We start from the raw sequence: 22,008 nt of genomic DNA, 5'->3' as shown, positions 1-22,008 counted from the left end.
GCCTACTTGGAATGATGCAAGTTGGAAATGCATGCCCAACCCAGTTATTATATCTGTGTCTCCTTTTATGCCCATATATGGAGTTCTTTGTCAGGCATGCCCAAATATGGAGTCTATGCAGAAGTCAGAATAATGTCAGAACAGGCCAGCTCCATATAGGAGATATAGGTGTGTGATCAGGTGCAGAGCCCGGGCAGAGGCCTTTTGTGGCGGTTCTGGATAACCGTGGGTCCCGACCGACATGACACCGGGCACTGCACTCCCTACGGTGGTGTGTCGGATTTGAGTAGGTGGGGCGAATAGTTCTCGAGTTACCTGCATTACAGCCGTAAACACGTACAGACAGACGTAGATAGATGGTAAATGAGTACATCAATATATGAGAGTAGAATGGTGGCGGGCGGTGGCTTGTGGCGGCGGCTCAGGGGTTGAGTGGCCGGATGGAAACCGCAAGGTTGCCAGTTCGAACCCGGGCTCCCCCAGAGTTAGTGTCGAAGTGTCCTTGAGCAAGACACTGAACCCCAAATTGGTCCCGATGTGCTGGTTGGTGCCTTGCATGGTTTCCCCGAACCTGACTCTGCGTGATTGCGGCAGTACTGAGTTCACAAGTTCCCTCCTCCTGCCCGCATCTGGGATCTCTCAGGCAGAAACGATGAACCCGGAAGCAGCGGGACAAAAATCTGATATCTCCATAATAATTTCAAGTTTTAGTCTTGTTAGGTTGTGTTTACTATGGATGCCAGAAAGTGACCATCAGCCAAATCGAATAATCGACAGCTCTGCCGATTAATAATCGATTATTAATCAATATCAGATAAAACTTGAAACTTAAAAGATTGTATATTATGCACATGCCATGGTCACATAACCATTATATGTTGAGTGCATGCTTTGATAGTTACAGTTTTATAATCAGTTTTGATGAGTAAACCTTTGTGGAGATCTTCTCAGTTCTCATTGTATGCTATAGTTACTGCCATTCTGTTCACTTCCTCCTTAGTAGGTTGCAGGTGTAATGCAGGTAATCAACTATATAGGCTATGTTTTGTCGGCTATATTTGAAAATAGCAAATCTACAAGCTCAGAGCGTGACACATTGTGAGCTTCTAGATCTGCTATTTTCAAAAAGTATTGGGGGAAAAAAGGACATTTTGGGGAATATTTCAACTCAAATCTTGTATGGGGGTCCCTGGCAAAAAGATTTTCAGATCTTCACGCACGCACGCACGCACATATATATACATGTGTACATATACACACAAAAATAATACATATTAATCTGGGGGTCCTTCACATGAGAAAAAGCTGGGAACCACATGTTTAATAAACATTAGGAAGCAAGCCCAAATAAGCAACTATACTACACTTTAAAAACAAGCACAACGTTGCTTATTATAAGCAGACATGGCAACACTGGTTGAACAGGAAACCCATTGATATGGGGCTCCCCACCCAGCCCCCTACTCCCCTACCTGACGACGCCCACGGTTGGCCCCCCCAGCTTTAATTTCCATAGATATTTCTCCCCCCTTTAAATTCTACAAATGCCTTCTAAAAAATGTCTGAAAAACCTATGATTCTATGTCAGTGGTGTGTTGCTCAAACATTTTCATGTCAAGGACCCCCAAAAATATATGTAATTGGCCACCAACCCCCATCTGAAAATATGTTGTTTCAGGGACCCCTCCAGAAGCAAAGATTTGAGTTAAAAACCTTCGCTCTGAAAGAATATATATTCAAAGATTTGCACCACATTTTCACAATTTTTTAAAAATATCTACAAGCTCATAGCGCGGCAAGCTTGTAGGTCTGCTAGTTTTCAATAGCTAAAGTATAACATAATGCTTAAAACACCAAAAGGGGTTCCCGCCCAAAATGGGTTAAAAAATATAGACGCCTCATTGGTCGCTGCAGTTCGTTGTAGGAATCTCGGGGAATCTTGCCGATGCGAGCATGCATCGCCATCGCCTCCCGTTGCCTCCCTGTTGCCTTCCGTTGAGATAGAGACGGCCCAGAGCCAGAAGAGGCCTCTACCTTTATACTGTATGTCTATGTTCATTTCAATGAAAGTTGCTCAGTGGCGTTTGAAGCATCCGGAAGTCTGCCGGAAGTATACCCCAAATAAGGAGTTGGCCTCAATATTGAGGCCTTTCAGCATTTCAGATTATATCTATTTGGCCACAGACTCCCATCTGAAAATAGGGATTTTTTTTTTAGGGTTTACCCCAACATTTGCGCTGAGAGCCAATCTACAACGTAAATGCAATGCGTTGTGAGCTTTGCGTCGTGTAATATCATTAAACACAAAACTACCTCGCTGATGATGTTGTGTGCTAGTTGTCGTCTTTTCCTGTAAGTCCTGTGTGTGTCAGTAGGCTATTTAGTACACGCCATGTCTGTGTTTCTGTGTTGAACGGGCTGTGAAGACAAACCTCCCTCTGGGACATAAAAGGCTAATTCTAATCTAATCTATATGCGCATAGCCTATACGGGCCGGATGGATTCAAGCAGGAGCATAATTTATATGGAAGGAGACATGCATGGTTGTAGGTGCACATGCATGTGCGTATGCGCGTGCACAGTGTGCCTTCCTGCGTGTGTGATATATGTGGTATCTGTCCGTGCTGTATCCCTTCGAGGTTATGGCTTTATAAAATTGATACGAGTTATAATAGCATAAGGGTGTCCTTGAACACATACTGTAAATCCGAGGACACGTTTGACTGGCATGATCTCATCATGCACTAGCTTCTGCATTTCACAGAGAAATATACTCAAGACGTACAGCAGGGGTAGGCAACCTTAGGCACCAGTGTCAACGTACACCAGGGGTAGGCAACCTTAGGCACCAGTGTCAACGTACACCAGGGGTAGGCAACCTTAGGCACCAGTGTCAACGTACACCAGGGGTAGGCAACCTTAGGCACCAGTGTCAACGTACAGTAGGGGTAGGCAACCTTAGGCACCAGTGCCAACATCATGGCACAAAGGAGGGTGATCACTGGCACACTGGCAAGTGTGTGAGAGAGTATTTTTGGTTTTAAATAAACTATTTAAAAAAATGAGTCAAATCCCTCACATTTGTGTGTAAATTACATCCTGCATTCCACATTCATTAAAACTGAACTCTGTTATTGCCCTGAGTATAGTAAGTGCATTATAACAACGTGAAAGAAAATATTGTGGTCAAGCAAAATATGTTGGAATTTTTCACGTGGTGTCATTACAATTAATTAATGTTGATATGGCACACTGACGATCTGGAAAATACAAACATGGCACTTCATTTAAAAAGGTTGCAGACCCCTGCAGTAGGGTATATTTCCCCCGCGCGCACATTTTACAGCAACAACGGGATTTAGTTTCAGAAGTGGCAAAAGAATGTCCCTTTAACTCGGGTCCATTTGGTTACATTTGTACACCCAGAATTAAGAAGGAATACTGAATGAACACTGGGGGTTTTTACAGTGTTATTCCTGGTGTGTGGTCGACTCTACAACAGCGGGTTCTTTGAAATGTTCACTCTCTCTCTCAAATGGTCCGTAAACGTTTGCCTCAACAGGACTTAACCCATTTGGACCTGAGGCGATTCTAAAAAAACAGTTTTCTGAAAAACCTGTCAGGAGTTCTCAACCTTTCCATGTCAAGGACCCCCGGAACTATTATTATTTGGCCACGGACCCCCATCTGAAAATATGTTATTCCAGGGACCCCCCCCCCCAGAAGCAAAGATATGAGTTAAAAACATTTGCTGTGAAATAATATATATATTCAAAGATTTGCGCCACGCGTTCACGATTTTTCAAAAATAGCAGATCTACAAGCTCGTAGCGCGGCACTCGGTGCCACGCTACGAGCTTGTAGATCTGCTATTTTTTCCAATAGCTATAAACAAGTATAACATAATCCTTAAAAGACAAAAAAGGGGTTATAATACCGTCCTGAACGGGTTAAATAGAACTCATGCAAGACAAGCTTACATAAACATAACCTGAAGGTGGAATCTCACCGCGGACCTCTCATCTCATCTCCACGAGAGGTGACGCAATGCAAACCAGAGGTCCGTGACATGACATTATGCCGCGGTGCCAATCACGCAAAGAGAAGGGGGAAAGCGGAACGCTTGTCTAGCGGGTCAAGGAGGAAGTGATGCCCTCTCGGCTCTCGCCCGCTGCCTGGGGTTAACCCATTTTGACCCGAGATCAGATTCTAAAAATGTCTTCTACATCCTGACAGTTTTCTGAAAAAGCTATGTTTCTATGTCAGTGGTTCTTCGATTTTTCAAAAATAGCAGACCTACAAGCTCGTAGCGCACCACCGAGTGGCGCGCTACGAGCTTGTAGATCTGCTATTTTTCAATAGCTAAAGCATAACATAATGCTAACACCAAAAGGGGTTCCCGCCCAAAATGGGTTAATGAAATGTCTCCTTGACGACGGCGGCAAACAAACATCCACGGGGGGATGAATGAATATGTACAGCGGGGAGCAACAAACAAACACACTTATGCGTATCAGTTGAGTAAACACACAATGCACTTAGCAACACGCTAGACAACGCTGGGGGGACACAAACATTAGGAATGCATGATGCAACACGCACGCGCGCGCACACACACACACACACACCCCTGAGCGGCAGTGGCTCAGGGGTAGAGTGGCTGGATGGCAACCGTGAGGTTGCCAGTTCGAACCCGGGCTCACCCAGAGTTACTGTCGAAGTGTCCTTGAGCAAGACACTGAACTCCAAATTGCTCCCGATGTGCTAGTTTGTGCCTTGCATCGGTGTATGAATGTGTGTGTGAATGGGTGAATGTAATGCACAATCTCTGTAAAGCGCCTTGGATAAAGGCGCTATATAAATGCACCATTTACACACACACACACACACACACACACACACACACACACACACACACACACACACACACACACACACACACACACACACACACACACACACACACACACACACACACACACACACACACACCTTTTACTTATGGGGTGTTTCAATTGATACCAGAATATATAGTATCAATCAAGCTGTAGTATAGTATACTGCTGCTCCACTACATCCAAGAGTCAAATGTTTTTACTTTTACAATTTTCTACAATAATTATTGTACGGCTTTAGGTACTTTGTTGATTTATTAATACAAAACATATACGTTAATCAATGAAGCCCAATTGTAACTAGAAAAAGTGCCCCTCGGGGCACAGGTCTCCACCAGGGCAGGGCAGGTTGTGGCCTCCTGGTGGCGCTATAATAGGCCAATGTGAAAAGGGTGCCATTTCTTCATACTGTATGCCTTTGATGGCAATTCTGTGAAAGATTTCACGTAAATTGCATGCTGCGTTCATGATTTGAGGCTTTTGTTCAAAACGGGGCAATCTTGCAAACTGTGAAAGCCAATTATAGCCAATTAGGATGGAATATGAAATATCGGACAGATCCGACTTGAGCACATGACCATAGAGATACTGTGTAACGATTTGTGAGATTTTTGGACAGAATCTGGAGGAGTAATATCAAAAAATGTGTTTTACAAAAGTCGGCCTCCTGGTGGCGCTATAAAAGGCAGATGCGGAAAATGCAGGTCAAAGGTTTGTCCTTGGCCTCTAGGGAGTGTGCATGCAATGTTTCACGCAGATCGGTGCAGTTTTAGGTAAAAAATGTGAAAAGCTGCCTCATGGTGGCGCTATAACAGGCCGTTCTGGAAAATGTGGGGCAGAGGTTCATCGTTGGCATCCAGGGAGTGTGTGTGCAAAGTTTGGCATCGATCGGGTTAACGGTGCCGGAGATTAGCTGTTCACAGACGGACGGAAGGACGGACACACACACGGACGGAGTGCAAAACATACTCTCTCCCCATGCCTTCGGCCTGGTGGAGACAATAATTTGGCTCCGTTCTCTTTCTATACAAGCTGTGAGTGTGTAGATCGGCTAATGTTTTGGCTTATATTTTCCCCCAGAATATGTGACCAGATTTGACTGAGAGCCTGCCATCGCGCAAATTCCAGCTTTTCACTAGGAGAAAAACATTTTTATTTATTTTTTTCAAAATGAGTTAATAGCACATGCAGGCAGACTCTTCACATACTAGAGCATGTCTGAAATAAGTGTCAGAGCGGAAATCGACATGTAAATGTGAAATAAATGCTTAAACATGTAGCTAGGTGTAATGTTAGAGACCACAGAAGTGAACCTTTCAAGCCTGTTTTTTCTCAACTCGCTGTTTCTCTGCAAGACATTACTCTATAAGCCATATCTCCAAAACTGGTGGGTCAAAGTGAACAACCAATATGTCAATTTGAAGCTATGATTCCCTGCTTTCATATGACATGAAAAAAACGAAAATTAAAAAAAAATCCAATGGCAGTCCCTCAGTGAAATTTGGACACATATGGACGCTGGGATTCAAGTGGTTTACAAATAGACAGCTAGGTCCAGAAAGGGCCATGGATGGGTGGCATTAGTCTCTTTCCCTCTGGCGTTCTCTTCTTTCCCTCATCCTTCTCCATGTGGTGGTGTGATCTATCTATCTGTGTGTCTTTGTGGCCTCTCACAGCACAATGAATAGCGCCATTATATACCGAGCACTCCAGTGAGGTCACCGCCTGCTAGTGACCAGAATACTGGCCATTGTGACCAAAAGCAGGACGCATGGAGAGAGAGGGGGGACTGGACACCCTCAGACCCAGACGTGGTGCACGGGTGACCTTTCATATGTACTGTATTGGGGACTGGGTAATATTAAAGTTGATGGGTGGAATGCAGTACTCGGATAACTTTTACTCAAAGATGCACCATGGTAACTTTCCTGTTCAACCCTGGATTTGAACATGGGTGTCTGGACTAGTGTCCACATGTGTCTCAGCGGAAGGACATCCATTAAGCTATTATTGGGGACTAGTGTCCACATGTGTCTCAGCGGAAGGACATCCATTAAGCTATTATTGGGGACTAGTGTCCACATGTGTCTCAGTGGAAGGACATCCACATTAAGCCATTATTGGGGACTAGTGTCCACATGTGTCTCAGTGGAAGGACATCCATTAAGCCATTATTGGGGACTAGTGTCCACATGTGTCTCAGTGGAAGGACATCCATTAAGCTATTATTGGGGACTAGTGTCCACATGTGTCTCAGTGGAAGGACATCCATTAAGCTATTATTGGGGACTAGTGTCCACATGTGTCTCAGTGGAAGGACATCCACATTAAGCTATTATTGGGGACTGTCCCCATGTGTCTCAGTGGAAGGACATCCACATTAAGCCATTATTGGGGACTAGTGTCCACATGTGTCTCAGTGGAAGGACATCCACATTAAGCCATTATTGGGGACTAGTGTCCACATGTGTCTCAGCGGAAGGACATCCATTAAGCTATTATTGGGGACTAGTGTCCACATGTGTCTCAGTGGAAGGACATCCACATTAAGCCATTATTGGGGACTAGTGTCCACATGTGTCTCAGTGGAAGGACATCCATTAAGCCATTATTGGGGACTAGTGTCCACATGTGTCTCAGTGGAAGGACATCCATTAAGCTATTATTGGGGACTAGTGTCCACATGTGTCTCAGTGGAAGGACATCCATTAAGCTATTATTGGGGACTAGTGTCCACATGTGTCTCAGTGGAAGGACATCCACATTAAGCCATTATTGGGGACTGTCCCCATGTGTCTCAGTGGAAGGACATCCACATTAAGCCATTATTGGGGACTAGTGTCCACATGTGTCTCAGTGGAAGGACATCCACATTAAGCCATTATTGGGGACTAGTGTCCACATGTGTCTCAGTGGAAGGACATCCATTAAGCTATTATTGGGGACTAGTGTCCACATGTGTCTCAGTGGAAGGACATCCATTAAGCTATTATTGGGGACTAGTGTCCACATGTGTCTCAGTGGGAGGACATCCACATTAAGCCATTATTGGGGACTGTCCCCATGTGTCTCAGTGGAAGGACATCCACATTAAGCCATTATTGGGGACTAGTGTCCACATGTGTCTCAGTGGAAGGACATCCACATTAAGCCATTATTGGGGACCAGTGTCCACATGTGTCTCAGTGGAAGGACATCCACATTAAGCTATTATTGGGGACTAGTGTCCACATTTGTCTCAGTGGAAGGACATCCATTAAGCTATATTATTGGGGACTAGTGTCCACATGTGTCTCAGTGGAAGGACATCCACATTAAGCCATTATTGGGGACTGTCCACATGTGTCTCAGTGGAAGGACATCCACATTAAGCCATTATTGGGGACTAGTGTCCACATGTGTCTCAGTGGAAGGACATCCACATTAAGCCATTATTGGGGACTAGTGTCCACATGTGTCTCAGTGGAAGGACATCCACATTAAGCCATTATTGGGGACTAGTGTCCACATGTGTCTCAGTGGAAGGACATTCACATTAAGCCATTATTGGGGACTAGTGTCCACATGTGTCTCAGTGGAAGGACATCCACATTAAGCCATTATTGGGGACTAGTGTCCATGTGTCTCAGTGGAAGGACATCCATTAAGCCATTATTGGGGACTAGTGTCTACATGTGTCTCAGTGGAAGGACATCCATTGTGCTATTATTGGGGACTAGTGTCCACATGTGTCTCAGTGGAAGGACATCCATTGAGCTATTATTGGGGACTAGTGTCCACATGTGTCTCAGTGGAAGGACATCCATTAAGCTATTATTTGGTACTAGTGTCCACATGTGTCTCAGTGGAAGGACATCCACATTAAGCCATTATTGGGGACTAGTGTCCACATGTGTCTCAGTGGAAGGACATCCATTAAGCTATTATTTGGGACTAGTGTCCACATGTGTCTCAGTGGAAGGACATCCACATTAAGCCATTATTGGGGACTAGTGTCCACATGTGTCTCAGTGGAAGGACATCCATTAATCTATTATTGGGGACTAGTGTCCACATGTGTCTCAGTGGAAGGACATCCACATTAAGCCATTATTGGGGACTGTCCCCATGTGTCTCAGTGGAAGGACATCCACATTAAGCCATTATTGGGGACTGTCCCCATGTGTCTCAGTGGAAGGACAACCACATTAAGCTATTATTGGGGACTAGTGTCCACATGTGTCTCAGTGGAAGGACATCCACATTAAGCCATTATTGGGGACTGTCCCCATGTGTCTCAGTGGAAGGACATCCACATTAAGCCATTATTGGGGACTGTCCCCATGTGTCTCAGTGGAAGGACATCCACATTAAGCCATTATTGGGGACTAGTGTCCACATGTGTCTCAGTGGAAGGACAACCACATTAAGCTATTATTGGGGACTAGTGTCCACATGTGTCTCAGTGGAAGGACATCCACATTAAGCCATTATTGGGGACTGTCCCCATGTGTCTCAGTGGAAGGACATCCACATTAAGCCATTATTGGGGACTGTCCCCATGTGTCTCAGTGGAAGGACATCCACATTAAGCCATTATTGGGGACTAGTGTCCCCATGTGTCTCAGTGGAAGGACATCCACATTAAGCCATTATTGGGGACTGTCCCCATGTGTCTCAGTGGAAGGACATCCACATTAAGCCATTATTGGGGACTAGTGTCCCCATGTGTCTCAGTGGAAGGACATCCACATTAAGCCATTATTGGGGACTAGTGTCCCCATGTGTCTCAGTGGAAGGTATGCTGCACTGAGCTGCTGCTGTGCAGGCAGAATATTTTCCAGGATGTTTGGCCCTTCTTTTTTTTCCGTCTCTTAGCATGCTGCTGAAGTGGCATTCAAAGATGCCAATATCCTCTTCTCTGGTGTCAGGGAATGTCTGACGTTTCCTGCGTATGTTGACACTTTCACGCCTATAAGCGGGTTTAATGATTCACGATGGCCAAGGCTGAAACACAAACCGTTTCATCATAAACTGCTTCCTCTACACACACTGTATGAGATTAGATTTGTTTTTTTATCCCACGATTTTGCAACCCATTTTTTCACCCAGTGTCAATTATCTAATGTAATACTTCCTCTGCCAACCTGGGGGGGCAGCGGACTGAACTCATGCTCCCTTCTATGGATGAGGAGTCCAAGCTGCTTCTTTTCACCTGACAGGAGGGAGTTTCCCCGGCCGGACGTAGCGTGTGGAAGGAACACGTTATTCCGACCAGTTTGGCCCTTTCGTCAACCCCGCCTCGGGTATGGGCACTGATGATGCGGAGGAGAGAACACGCCCCCAGCGCCCAGGACCTTCTAGCTGTGAGGTGACTACAGACTGTGCCCCCTGAGGTACTACCGACTGTGCCCCCTGACAGAATTACTCTAATTTGAAGGGGTTCATGCTATGCAACTATGCCGATGTAATTTGATACAGATATTCATAATTTCAGCAGTTCAAAATTGATAGTCAAAGGTCCTAAAATACAAGCTGCTGAGTCGTGCTGGTTTCGGGCTGAATTTGATTTCCATGCCAGCAATCATTACGTAGATGATCTTGACATATTTAAAGTCTTGTCCAGAATATCTGGTGTTCAGATTATTCTCGAGTCTTAACCCTACTGTAATTCATAGTACGTACAATAGTGAATCTACAAGCTTATACAGATGCGCTATTTTACTGAATTGTTTGCCCATTTTCTCCAAATGTTCGCCTATCATGATGACGACATGATAGGTGACAGAATTAAGCAATATTACACGAGAGGGTGTGGGTTAACTTCAGTGATGCTTGCGGAACTCGACTTCGTCTCGTTCCTGACCGCATCCCTGTCGTGGCAATAATCACGTTAAACCACACCCTGAGTGTAATAATGCAATTATACAACAGTTACCCTTAAAACTAAGAAAATCGCTGAAAGAATAGATTTTTTTAATGACAGATGTAGTCACTACGACCACAAATGCCCCAAGAAACTAGCTAGCCTAGCCACCGAGTTTGCTAGTGCTCTGGGAGAACAGAGCAGCTGAATTCTTTGTTTTGATTAGGTGGTGAATGGTGCTGGTTTAACCCACGGCTAGAAGGCTGTTTCAACCAATCAGATTGCTTCCTCATAACGACCTGTGGTATAATTAGGATTAGGCATTTTGAGCCTTTAGATCTCTGCTACTTTTGATGCTTTTGTGTGAAAAAAAAAACATACAAAAATCTAGAATATGGAGATAAGAGGTTTCTGCCCGACAGCAACGATATAACCCTCAGTTCCACTTGGAAGTTGGAACTTATCCCTTAACTTATCCCTTAGCATTCATCCATGCTTCTACTGTAAGCCTGAACTTATCCCTTAGCCTTCATCCATGCTTCTAACTTATCCCTTAGCCTTCATCCATGCTTCTAACTTATCCCTTAGCCTTCATCCATGCTTCTACTGTAAGCCTAACCCCATGGCCCACCTGCTTCTGAGCCCACCCCTCCACCCACAAGCACAGTAAACTTAACAGGAGAGCACAGAGACTGTGGACAGGGATCCCACCCAGGCTTAACAGCAACCAGGGGTCTCATCTGGGGCTACAGTATACATGGTGCCTTTAAAAAACAACCTTACATGCAGGATACCTGGTTTACAGCATAGCTAAACCACCGAAGGGTGAGTGGATGGGAGGGAAGAACCGTATAGCAATACAAAAGGGCAGACTCGCAGAGTGCAGTGGGTCTGATGTGTTTGGCATCTCATTTCAGAAGGAAACGTACTATAGCTAGTTAGTAAGTTAGTTAATTATTCATTGTTTTTGAAGAAGCATGTAATGCTGCTCGAAAAGTGCCAAGTCAATGAAATAACAGCATTATTATAGAGCGAATAATATGGCAAATGGCACATCATGTAGACTAGTGTATCCCTGCATTGTACACAGGAGCAGTGAAGCACTATATTACACCTCACAGTGTGTGTGAGAGAGAGAGTGCGGGACTTGTAAATATGCTGTTGTAACCTATGGAGGGGGAGGACAACGGAAGGGTTTTGCAGTATGAAAAGTGCTTGACTGTATCCAACTCCCAGTGAGCCTGTTAAACTATTCCTGCTGTGCTGCTTGGTTTGAAAGAAAAACATGAACTCTAGGGCACTGGAAACGAGTCCCAATCAGGAGAGAGACGGAGGCGTGAACAGTTTTTTTTTTCAGGTTCCAAATTGTACAATAAAATAAAAAAAATAAAAAAAAACGCATACACATCAATCAGCCCAAAAACGGAGATGGACTGAATTGATTTGTTATGGCTAATTGGGCGTGCTGATTGGTCGGATACACTCGGCAGACAGGAACGTAATAAAATGCGTTTGCAGGTTGAGATATCAATTTGATTCAAGAGGGAGAGAGAACTCATACAGCATAGTAACATTGGAGGTGATGACAAATAAATGGGCAGACATTGGAACTGGGACATGAACCCATTTTTGGCGGGAACCCCTTTTGGTGTTTTAAACATTGTTATAATTTAGCTATTGAAAAATAGCAGATCTACAAGCTCATAGCGCGCCACCGAGTGGCGCGCTACGAGCTTGTAGGTCTGCTATTTTTGAAAAACCGTGAAAATATTTATTTCAGAAAACTGGAGGATTTAGAAGATTTTATTTAGATTTTGAGGTCAGGCCTAAATGGCCTTAAATTTGGAGAGATGAGGGGACCCCTGTTACTGGAAGAAAACGTCACTGTGTATGAAATGAACGGAAGTCAGCTTGAGCAGATTAGCCTATACTGTAACTGTGCAGCTATAGCAATGAATGATCGTCCATGAAGCTAATTTAACAATGTGCTAGAATGTTTTAGCTTGTGAGCGCCGCAAATAACAGCATGACACATTTGGACTTGTTGTCAGAACACAGACCACACAACAGGAATATAGCGCTCATTTATCCATTTGTAACTCCGGGAGACTGGGAGTGATACTGTGTAGTTAGGAACCAAATGGACCCTTACGGCCGGGTCTGTAACTCTGCAAGTGTGCAGATGTGACCGAATGAACCCTTTGTACACAGAAAGGCACAGCATGTAACTTTTGCCCTGTGTTTACATAACAAAATAATGAATAAAAGGCTTATCATTTTCCTCTAGACCAAGCAGTTATCAACCACTGGAGTGGTGAAACAGACTGCCCTCTTGTTGTATTTTGCTGTCCACCCCCTACCCCCCCCCTTACCCCCCGTAACATCCCCGATTCCTCGTCTACAAAAACAAACAGTGAAAACGCCAAAAAAACTGTGAGAGGCCAAAGTGTTTCTGCCTAGCTGTAGCCTACACCCCCCCCCCCCCCCCCTTACCCCCCTGTAACATCCCCGATTCCTCGTCTACAAAAACAAACTGTGAAAACTCAAAAAAAAACTGTGAGAGGCCAAAGTGTTTCTGCCTAGCTGTAGCCTACAATATGGGAACCCATCGGCAAAATAAAGGAAAAACATGGCTCTCTGCTGTTTGTTAGCTCAGAATCTGTTCTTGAGAGATTAGTGCAGGTAAACACCAACACCACACTACTCCAGTTGCTGATAACTGCTGGTAGGCTATAGAGAAATGATGGGTAAAATATATATATACACTAGAAAAAGAAATTGTTCAGAAAACACAGGGCAAAGTTACATACCATGCCTGTAAATGAATGCCCATGGATTTCTGCAGTGTATGCCTTTTTACGTGCTGCAGATGCGTGGCTATTTTTGGCTGTTTGGACCTGTGGTTATGGAGGCATCTGCAAAGTATTAAGGGCCACAGTGGAGAGGAGGGACGAACATGGGGGGAAAACAGCCCCCCTCCCCTCCCCAACCCAGCACCCCCCCCCCCCCCCCCTCCCTCCCTTTCCCGAGCCAGTGACCTAGAGTTCCTGAGGCTGAAATCATTCATGTTTCTGTCGGGTGGAAACCTCATACGTCCAAAACACAGTTACCTTCCAGGAATCCAATTTTAAAAAAAATAATACAGCAGATCTACAAGCACGAAACGAGCTTGTAGATCTGCTACAATTGCTACAATGTTAATTTACAAAAATAAAAAGTTATGGAGATATGAGAGTGAAGACATTCTTCCCTGGAGCTCAACAGTCAGTCCTGATCTGCCAGCTACCTATAGCAAAGGATTGTGAATGAAGAACATGTGGGTGAACAACAGGGGGCAGAACACAGATCAGAACAGGGGGAGCTTTTCACTCCAGACCCAGAAGATACATTTTGTTATTTCAACTTTTGTTTAAATGTTTTTTGTTTGTTAAATTAACGCCCTACTTGATCATACATACCACAGCGACACACAAAACCATCCAAAGTATCAGATCTACAAGCTCGAAACTTTGTGCAATGCGACGCGTTTTGGGCTTGTAGATCTGCTACTTTTGATGCTTTAGAATTTGAATCCTGAAGTAGTAACAGTTTTGTACATTTGAGGTTTCCACCCGACAGAGGTGTCAAACTTACAAAAATGCATCATCTAAAATAATAAATTGTGAAAATGGCCGTTTTACAAGTACAGTAGATCGCTATTTGCATCATATGAATATATTTAAAGGTATATTCAGTGATTTGACTTAATCTAAATATCACTTCTTTTTTTCTGGATAATCATCCCTACTATAGAGTGTGCTGACCATATAAGGAGTTCCTCCCTGTCCCCAGTGAGCCCCTGGGGTCAAAAAACCCTAGTTTCAGTTTTGGTGGCGGGTGGCAAAGCCTTCATCCAATCAGGATGAGAGAGGCCTTCCTCCAATCATGATCGAGTGGGGGCGAGCCTTGGTGCACATGCTGTTGGCCTGTTGCACTTCCCCCCACTGTAGAGCGTGCATGTGCACATTTTGTTACCGGGGCGGACTGGGTGGTTTTCCAAATCACTCAAATCACTGAATGCTCCTTTAATGTGAAAATGTAAATGTATAAGACTGTGGGTTTTAAATGAAATTAAATGAAAAGTATGAGCACGAGCTTGTTAACACTTAGACCGCTATCATTTATTGAAAAATTAGGCTCTAATTCACGCCAGCATTTTTTTAATTTGAGCTCTTATTTTGAAAATCCGCCATTTCCGGTCCACAACCGGTAGTCCTACGTTAGGAGTTTTCACACAGCTGGATGGGCCTTGTTTACAATGTAAATCCAGGCCGGAGCTCCGGAGAGCTCTAGATTGTCAGCTCTGTGCCGTCAAACAAACGCTGTTTTGACCAAAAATGCCATCTGGGACAAGGAATAGGAGTTACAGGCGATTGAAAGAAATGGATAGAATGGATGCTTATGGCGACGACGATCTAAGATGGGCGATCCAGTTCTGTGCTAACAACACAGCTAGCTAACCGGCTAACGTGAGTAGCATTTTGGCTCGAGCAATCGAACGCGCTATAAAAGCTCAATTGCCGGAGGCCGTCGGCAATGGCGATAAGTGTCACTATCAAAATTAGGCTTCAATTGACTTTAATCGTCGGCAATGGCGCGGAGGGTGTTAATTAATATATCCCGAGTTGGCTAGACCTCACTCTCTCAGTAACTACTAACTAGAACTATACGGCGGATCCATTGGGACACAACTTTCCATTTCCTGAAAAGGTTACAGTTTTGGACATGTATGGTTTCCCACCGACAGCGACGACGTACTCATGCACACTTCTGGTGTGCTGGACACACTTTCCATGGCTTCACTGTACTTGGACAGTGCATTGAGTGACCACAGTGCCATAAAGCTCAGCGGCGGCTAGCGTATACCACTTGGGTTTTGTTGTCTAACCACAACACGTGACTGACTGACTGCACACCCATAAACATAATTTATACCCCGTCGCACTGCAGTGTCACTTTGCTGACAAGAATTGATTTATTAGGCCAACAATGCAGGCCCAGTAGGCCTATAGACTCCTGTGGAACACTGGTCAACCAGTGTGTTTATAACCACATGAAAAAAAATATATATATCATTGTCTGTTTAGTCCATTAGCTTTCCAGGCACTTTAGGGGCCGGCCCCACATTCATTATGATAGCTCATTGTGATGTATTCTTATGTTACTATTTATTCTATTGTGTTTGCATGATATTTATCCTGTCTTGGTACCATAAATAGAGACTTCTTATTGATACTGTGTAAGATGATAACGGTTGACACCTGTGTTCAATTACTGTTGATTGTATCTCATACCCATGCATAAATACCACACTTCCTGTTATCTTGTCACAAACGCTGAGGAAGGCCATACAGGCCGAAACGCGTCCGTTTTTCAGTCTCAGTCAGAGGTAAATAAAATCATGTAAAAGGACATACAATGAGTGCTGGCATTCTTCATCTCTACTTTTATAACCACATGAAACCTAGCGTCCTGCATTTTGTGGTGAACGTTACGCAAAAACATTGCAAGCTCACAATGTGTGCTCGTAGATCTGCAGTTGTTGCTGAGATTTGGTGTAGACAGGACCGAGCATACTGCAGACCCCTAGGGGCCGAAGGACACGTACGTTTATAACGTTTAAGTGCCGTGGTGCAAGCTTGTACATCTGCAATTTATTTTTGCGTTTTTTCCTTTATTGATTTATTGGTAGACTAGTCTCGCAGACTGTTGCCTCTCGCAATATCCAAATGCTTTCATCATACAGTCTGGAGCAACGGAAGAGCTGTCATGAGTAAATAAGTATAAAGCGGAAGTGGAGACTCCTCCCCACTTCCGTTTCGTCTTTACAGTCGTGCCAATTTATCCTGTAATATAAATAGAAATCATCTAAGCATATATAGCTTGTTGCTTAGCAGAAAAGGAAATTTAAAAAGAAAAAAACTCTAAAGATATTTTAAAATATATTTTCGTGAACAGAAATGGCAGCTTCCTTACTCGGATTTCGGGAGCTGTAGTTCCAGACTCTATAGTAGCATTCGGGGATTGTGGAATAGTTGTCTGGCTCCACGAGACTATAGAGCACCGAAGTCCTGACGTCACTGCCCTCTACTACCAGTAGAGGGCAGTGAGCGCCATGGTTCATGTATCTTTTTATAAGCATTGTACTCTCCATAGGGGGATTTTAGATCGCCTCATATAAGAACTGTGTTTGAAAAATAAACCGATCACCCGGGCCTTTTCACTCATATGGATATGAAGCATCGACTGAAGGTGGAAATGTACAAATATACCCAAAGAGTAACAAAATAAGCGTTAGAAACGAGCCAAACAACCCAGAGACTACATTTCCGGGTAGGCTGCTTCTGCCCGCAGCCCGTCGCACAACAGAAACTGAACGTTAATTACGTTTATTTTTATTTTTATTTTATTGATATATAATGTATCGTGGTTAGTACGAGTCGAGTCACCACCAGCTGAGCTTACGTCAACGAGGAATCTCAGGAACGCAATATGTTGACAGCTGGGCGTGACGTATATGCATTCATATGTAGTTTCAAGGCTTTTGTGGTCACATTAATTCCATTTTCTCTAGAAACTGGCTGTATCAAATATGAATGGACATCATTAACGACGCACAGCCACTCCCCTGACAGAAACGCCGAGGTGGTCGGTTTATTTTTCAAACACAGTTCTTATATGAAGCGACCTAAAATCGCCGTTTGGGGATCTCAATGCAAATAAACAAATACATGAACCTGGAGATTGACGACCTCTACTGAAAGTGACGTCAGACTTCGGAGCTCTATGGACAGACATACAGTAGATATAGACAGGAAACGGGGAGAGAGATGGGGAGGGGGGGAGGGGGGGAAGACACACAGCAAAGTTTGTCGGGATTGGGACTGAAACAAAGAGTGTGCTTGACACACGCAAGGGGCCAGTGAGTCTTTCCAACGTTGAAGCACTCGGCCCTAGTGGTAAGAGGAGGGACTGCAGGCGGACCCGTGGAAGTATGACGAGGAAACCCCGTGCAGCTGGGCTTTAACGTTGAGCACGTTTGCACTTCCGCATTTTGGGCACCAAATTTTGGTGCCCAAATCGAAAAAAGGCGGAAGTAGACGGGTGCTTCAAAACGCCACTGAGCAACTTCCACTGACATGAATAGTGGGGGGGGCTATTCATGTCAGTCTCTATCCTTTTATATACTCTATGGGCACACGTTTGCACTTGGGAAAGCCAAGCCAAGCCACTAGTGCAGGGGTTCCCAATGTTTTTGGCTGGCGACCCCCGCCCCGTTCCCCTCCCCACCCCAATACAAATTGGCCGCTATACCATAACCTTAAAAATAGAGAAAATACATCATAAATGAAAACTGAAACCAGATATAATCATTAAGGAAAGTTTGTGAAATTTCCATTTTCCAGTCGGGGGTTGTTTTTAATTATCTGGGGACCCCTCAAAATAATTTGGGGACCCCCCCCGGAAGGGTCGCGACCCCCAGGTTGAGAACCCCAGCCCTAGAGAACGTTACTGTATAGCGGCGGGGTCAATACTGTAGATCTGCTCAAATGAAAAAAGGTAAATCTAGATAATGGTCATTCTGTGCTACATTTAGCCACGAGGGACTGGCATAGCGACGGTGTTTAGCACCGCATACATGAACCCTGATCTATTTTTTATTTATTTTTTATTTTAATTTGCCCACATCTATGCAGGCAGCCTTAAGGACTCTATATGAGCAGGTTGGGAGAAGAAGGCATTCCGTATTAGCATAATGGCTCCAAGCTAACGACTCTCAATGGCCCCCTACTAGGGCCTCTCAATGGCCCCCTACTAGGGCCCCCCCTACTAGGGCCCGCGGAGAAAAACAAGTCAATAAACACTCCGGATTACGCTGTCCTCTCTCTCTCTCCCCCTCTCCCCCTCTCCCCCTCTCTCCCTCTCCTCTAAATTGCTTAATACACCCCTCGTCAAAGCCCCAATCTGGACTCCCCCCCCCCAACACACACACACACACACACACACACACACACACACACACACACACACACACACACACACACACACACACACACACACACACACACACACACACACACACACACACACACACACACACACACACACACACACACACACACCCTAAGCTCCCCCCGAGGAGACCCAAATTACCCTCGGAAACCCCTCTGCTGCCTTGCGGACACTCATAAGTCTAACGACAGGGCTAAGGCTAAAGCCCCCTTTGAGCGTTGACACTCCCAAAAGGACTCAACGAGTCAATTAACCTCGGCACGTGGTTATAAACGCATGTGCACACACATAGACACCTATAGTCAAACACAGTAGGCACACAGGCGTGCAGGAATCAGAGGGAGAATAAATAAATAGATCAATGAAATAAAATAAAAAATAAACGGGAAATACATCAAATGTGGCGGCCATTAAACACATTGAAATCTGTCTTAGTTTCTCTGAACATTCTTACCGGGTGCGCGGTCGAGGAAAGTTAACTTTACAAGAAATTCTCTAAGGAGAGAATACCAGCACTCACGGACATGTCATTTGGTTTAAGGCACTTTTTCTCACAACAAGACCTCTTTGGAGGTCCTTGGCACGTTTTGTGGAGCCCAGATCTAAAGCACTCAGCAGGGAGTTAAGAGGGGGACAATCCCCATTACTCGTGCTGAAGAGACCCCCACCAAAGGCCAAGGACCAACCCAACCCCCATCACCTCCTCTAATCTGATCATCTTATACCGCGGGGCTATAACACAGACACAAGTCAAGGTCTGTCCATACTGTAGTGTTTTATCGAACCCAGGACCTCCTAGCTTTGAGGCGACAGACAGCACTACCGACTGTGCCACCTCACCAGCACAACCCCAGGCCTCCAGGCCTGTGCCACCTCACCAGCACAACCCCAGGCCTCCAGGCCTGTGCCACCTCACCAGCACAACCCCAGGCCTCCAGGCCTGTGCCACCTCACCAGCACAACCCCAGGCCTCCAGGCCTGTGCCACCTCACCAGCACAACCCCAGGCCTCCAGGCCTGTGCCACCTCACCAGCACAACCCCATGGCCTCCAGGCCTGTGCCACCTCACCAGCACAACCCCTGGCCTCCAGGCCTGTGCCACCTCACCAGCACAACCCCTGGCCTCCAGGCCTGTGCCACCTCACCAGCACAACCCCAGGCCTCCAGGCCTGGCCAAGAGCCAAATCGGGGCGCACTACTCCTCTCAGACGGTTCTTCTAGTGTCCACTCCAACAGAGATGCTGTCCTTTGAATGGACATAATCATCCCATGTACTGTACAGGCATGTTACACAACACCAATGGTACTGCTGGATCAGCTAGAAAGAGAATAGTGTGGAAATAGACCTTGGAACAGATGATGAATGACAGCAGCGGAGCTGTGAAACGATCCATTGTGAGCGATGCGAAGCATTATATATGAGCACACATTAATAACAACAGAAATATTTTCTTATGGGGGGGGTCCCTGGCACAATAAACTCTTTTCAGATGGGGGTCCCGTGGCCACAAACGTATCGATGTTGGGGGTCGCTGACATGAAAACGTTTGAGAAGCACTGCTGTAAAGTAAAACTATACAGCTCATGTGTGGCAACTAACGGAGGGGGGAGAGGCTACCCAGGAGGCTGTACTGTGGAACTAACGGGGGGAGGAGAGGCTACCCAGGAGGCTGTACTGTGGAACTAACGGGGGGAGGAGAGGCTACCCAGGAGGCTGTACTGTGGAACTAACTAACGGAGGGGGGAGAGGCTACCCAGGAGGCTGTACTGTGGAACTAACGGAGGGGGGAGAGGCTACCCAGGAGGCTGTACTGTGGAACTAACGGGGGGAGGAGAGGCTACCCAGGAGGCTGTACTGTGGAACTAACGGGGGGAGGAGAGGCTACCCAGGAGGCTGTACTGTGGAACTAACTAACGGAGGGGGGAGAGGCTACCCAGGAGGCTGTACTGTGGAACTAACTAACGGAGGGGGGAGAGGCTACCCAGGAGGCTGTACTGTGGAACTAACGGAGGGGGGAGAGGCTACCCAGGAGGCTGTACTGTGGAACTAACGGGGGGAGGAGAGGCTACCCAGGAGGCTGTACTGTGGAACGGAGAGAAACGCTGTCCAATGGAAAAGGTTGTTCTCCTCACACAGGAAGTGTAAGGGGAACAAAATGGACATAAATAATAACGGGAAGAGAAGGGAAAAAAAACTTGAGTCACTAGACAACGGAAACATTTCTGGGGAGGGTGGGGAGGGAGGGAGGGGGGTTATGTTGCCCCCAAGCAGACAGCAGCTCAGTGGATGGATGGATGCTGGGGCTCAGGCCTTTTAGAATGGGAGCTCCACTTTAGATTAGTTTGTGTTGTGGAGTACGCCACCATGTGGGCAGTCTCTGATGGAGCACATGTGAGATAAGAAAAAGAAATGCAGCTTATGGCCCTGACGCACATATGTACGATGGATGGACTGAAATAAGTAGCGTTCTAAAATGGCATTGTGGGAATTCCTTGATAAAACATTCCAACTGATGTGCAGCTGTTGCCTGTTGTCCAGTGTCACCCTGTGATTGCTGCATTGCATTGGCTAACAATTGAGTGCATAATTGTTTTTGTTATTTTAATCATTTTAAAATCAAGGCCTGCATTAACGCTGGCAACCCTAGTTTGGACCCGTCATTGTAGGCGAAAATCAATTTATTTAAATGTATGTTTATTCATATGAATTTGAATCCTGAAAAGTAACAATTTTGGACATGAGGTTTCTACGTAACAGAGTCGATTATGCATGTGAAACAGATAAAATAAAAATAAAAAGCATGTCAAACAGACTGAAAAGACTATCGACGCTCAGAAGTCTTTCATAAAGAACTGAAAGGTCAGAGTCGTGCGAGACGATCTTCATTTGTTTTATCTCATATTCCTCCGTAACACTGTAAAAGAAAATGTCTTATTAATTCTATGGCAGACACGTTAAAAAGTACTAAAAAGCTGGAAAACCATTTGCATATGCCCATTCCTAATACATTCAACATAAAGGGCCGTAGAACTTCAAAAGGTACCACTGATGAACAGGAATTTCAACAGCAAGGATTAAACGGGTATTTCACTTTCAAACATGTTTGGGGTTATATTCTCGTCTACTCAGGCTTTTGTGAACACCCCAGACAGTTTTTACGTCGCTTCATTCAGGATTTAGACATTTGATATTCATGTTGGAGCGGTGCCTCCTCT

The 22,008-nt window shown here is 45.2% G+C and overlaps 1 protein-coding gene across 2 annotated transcripts in view; it reads right to left on the bottom strand.

Moving 5' to 3' along the window:
- The window catches only part of sh3pxd2aa (SH3 and PX domains 2Aa), a 187,358-nt gene that overhangs the window by 137,955 nt on the left and 27,395 nt on the right, over positions 1-22,008 (bottom strand). The gene's annotated exons all lie outside the window — the stretch shown is intronic.

Source organism: Electrona antarctica (assembly GCF_951216825.1).
Source record: "Electrona antarctica genome assembly, chromosome: 4".
NCBI lineage: Eukaryota > Metazoa > Chordata > Actinopteri > Myctophiformes > Myctophidae > Electrona > Electrona antarctica.
This window is presented reverse-complemented; position numbering and strand designations above follow the sequence as displayed.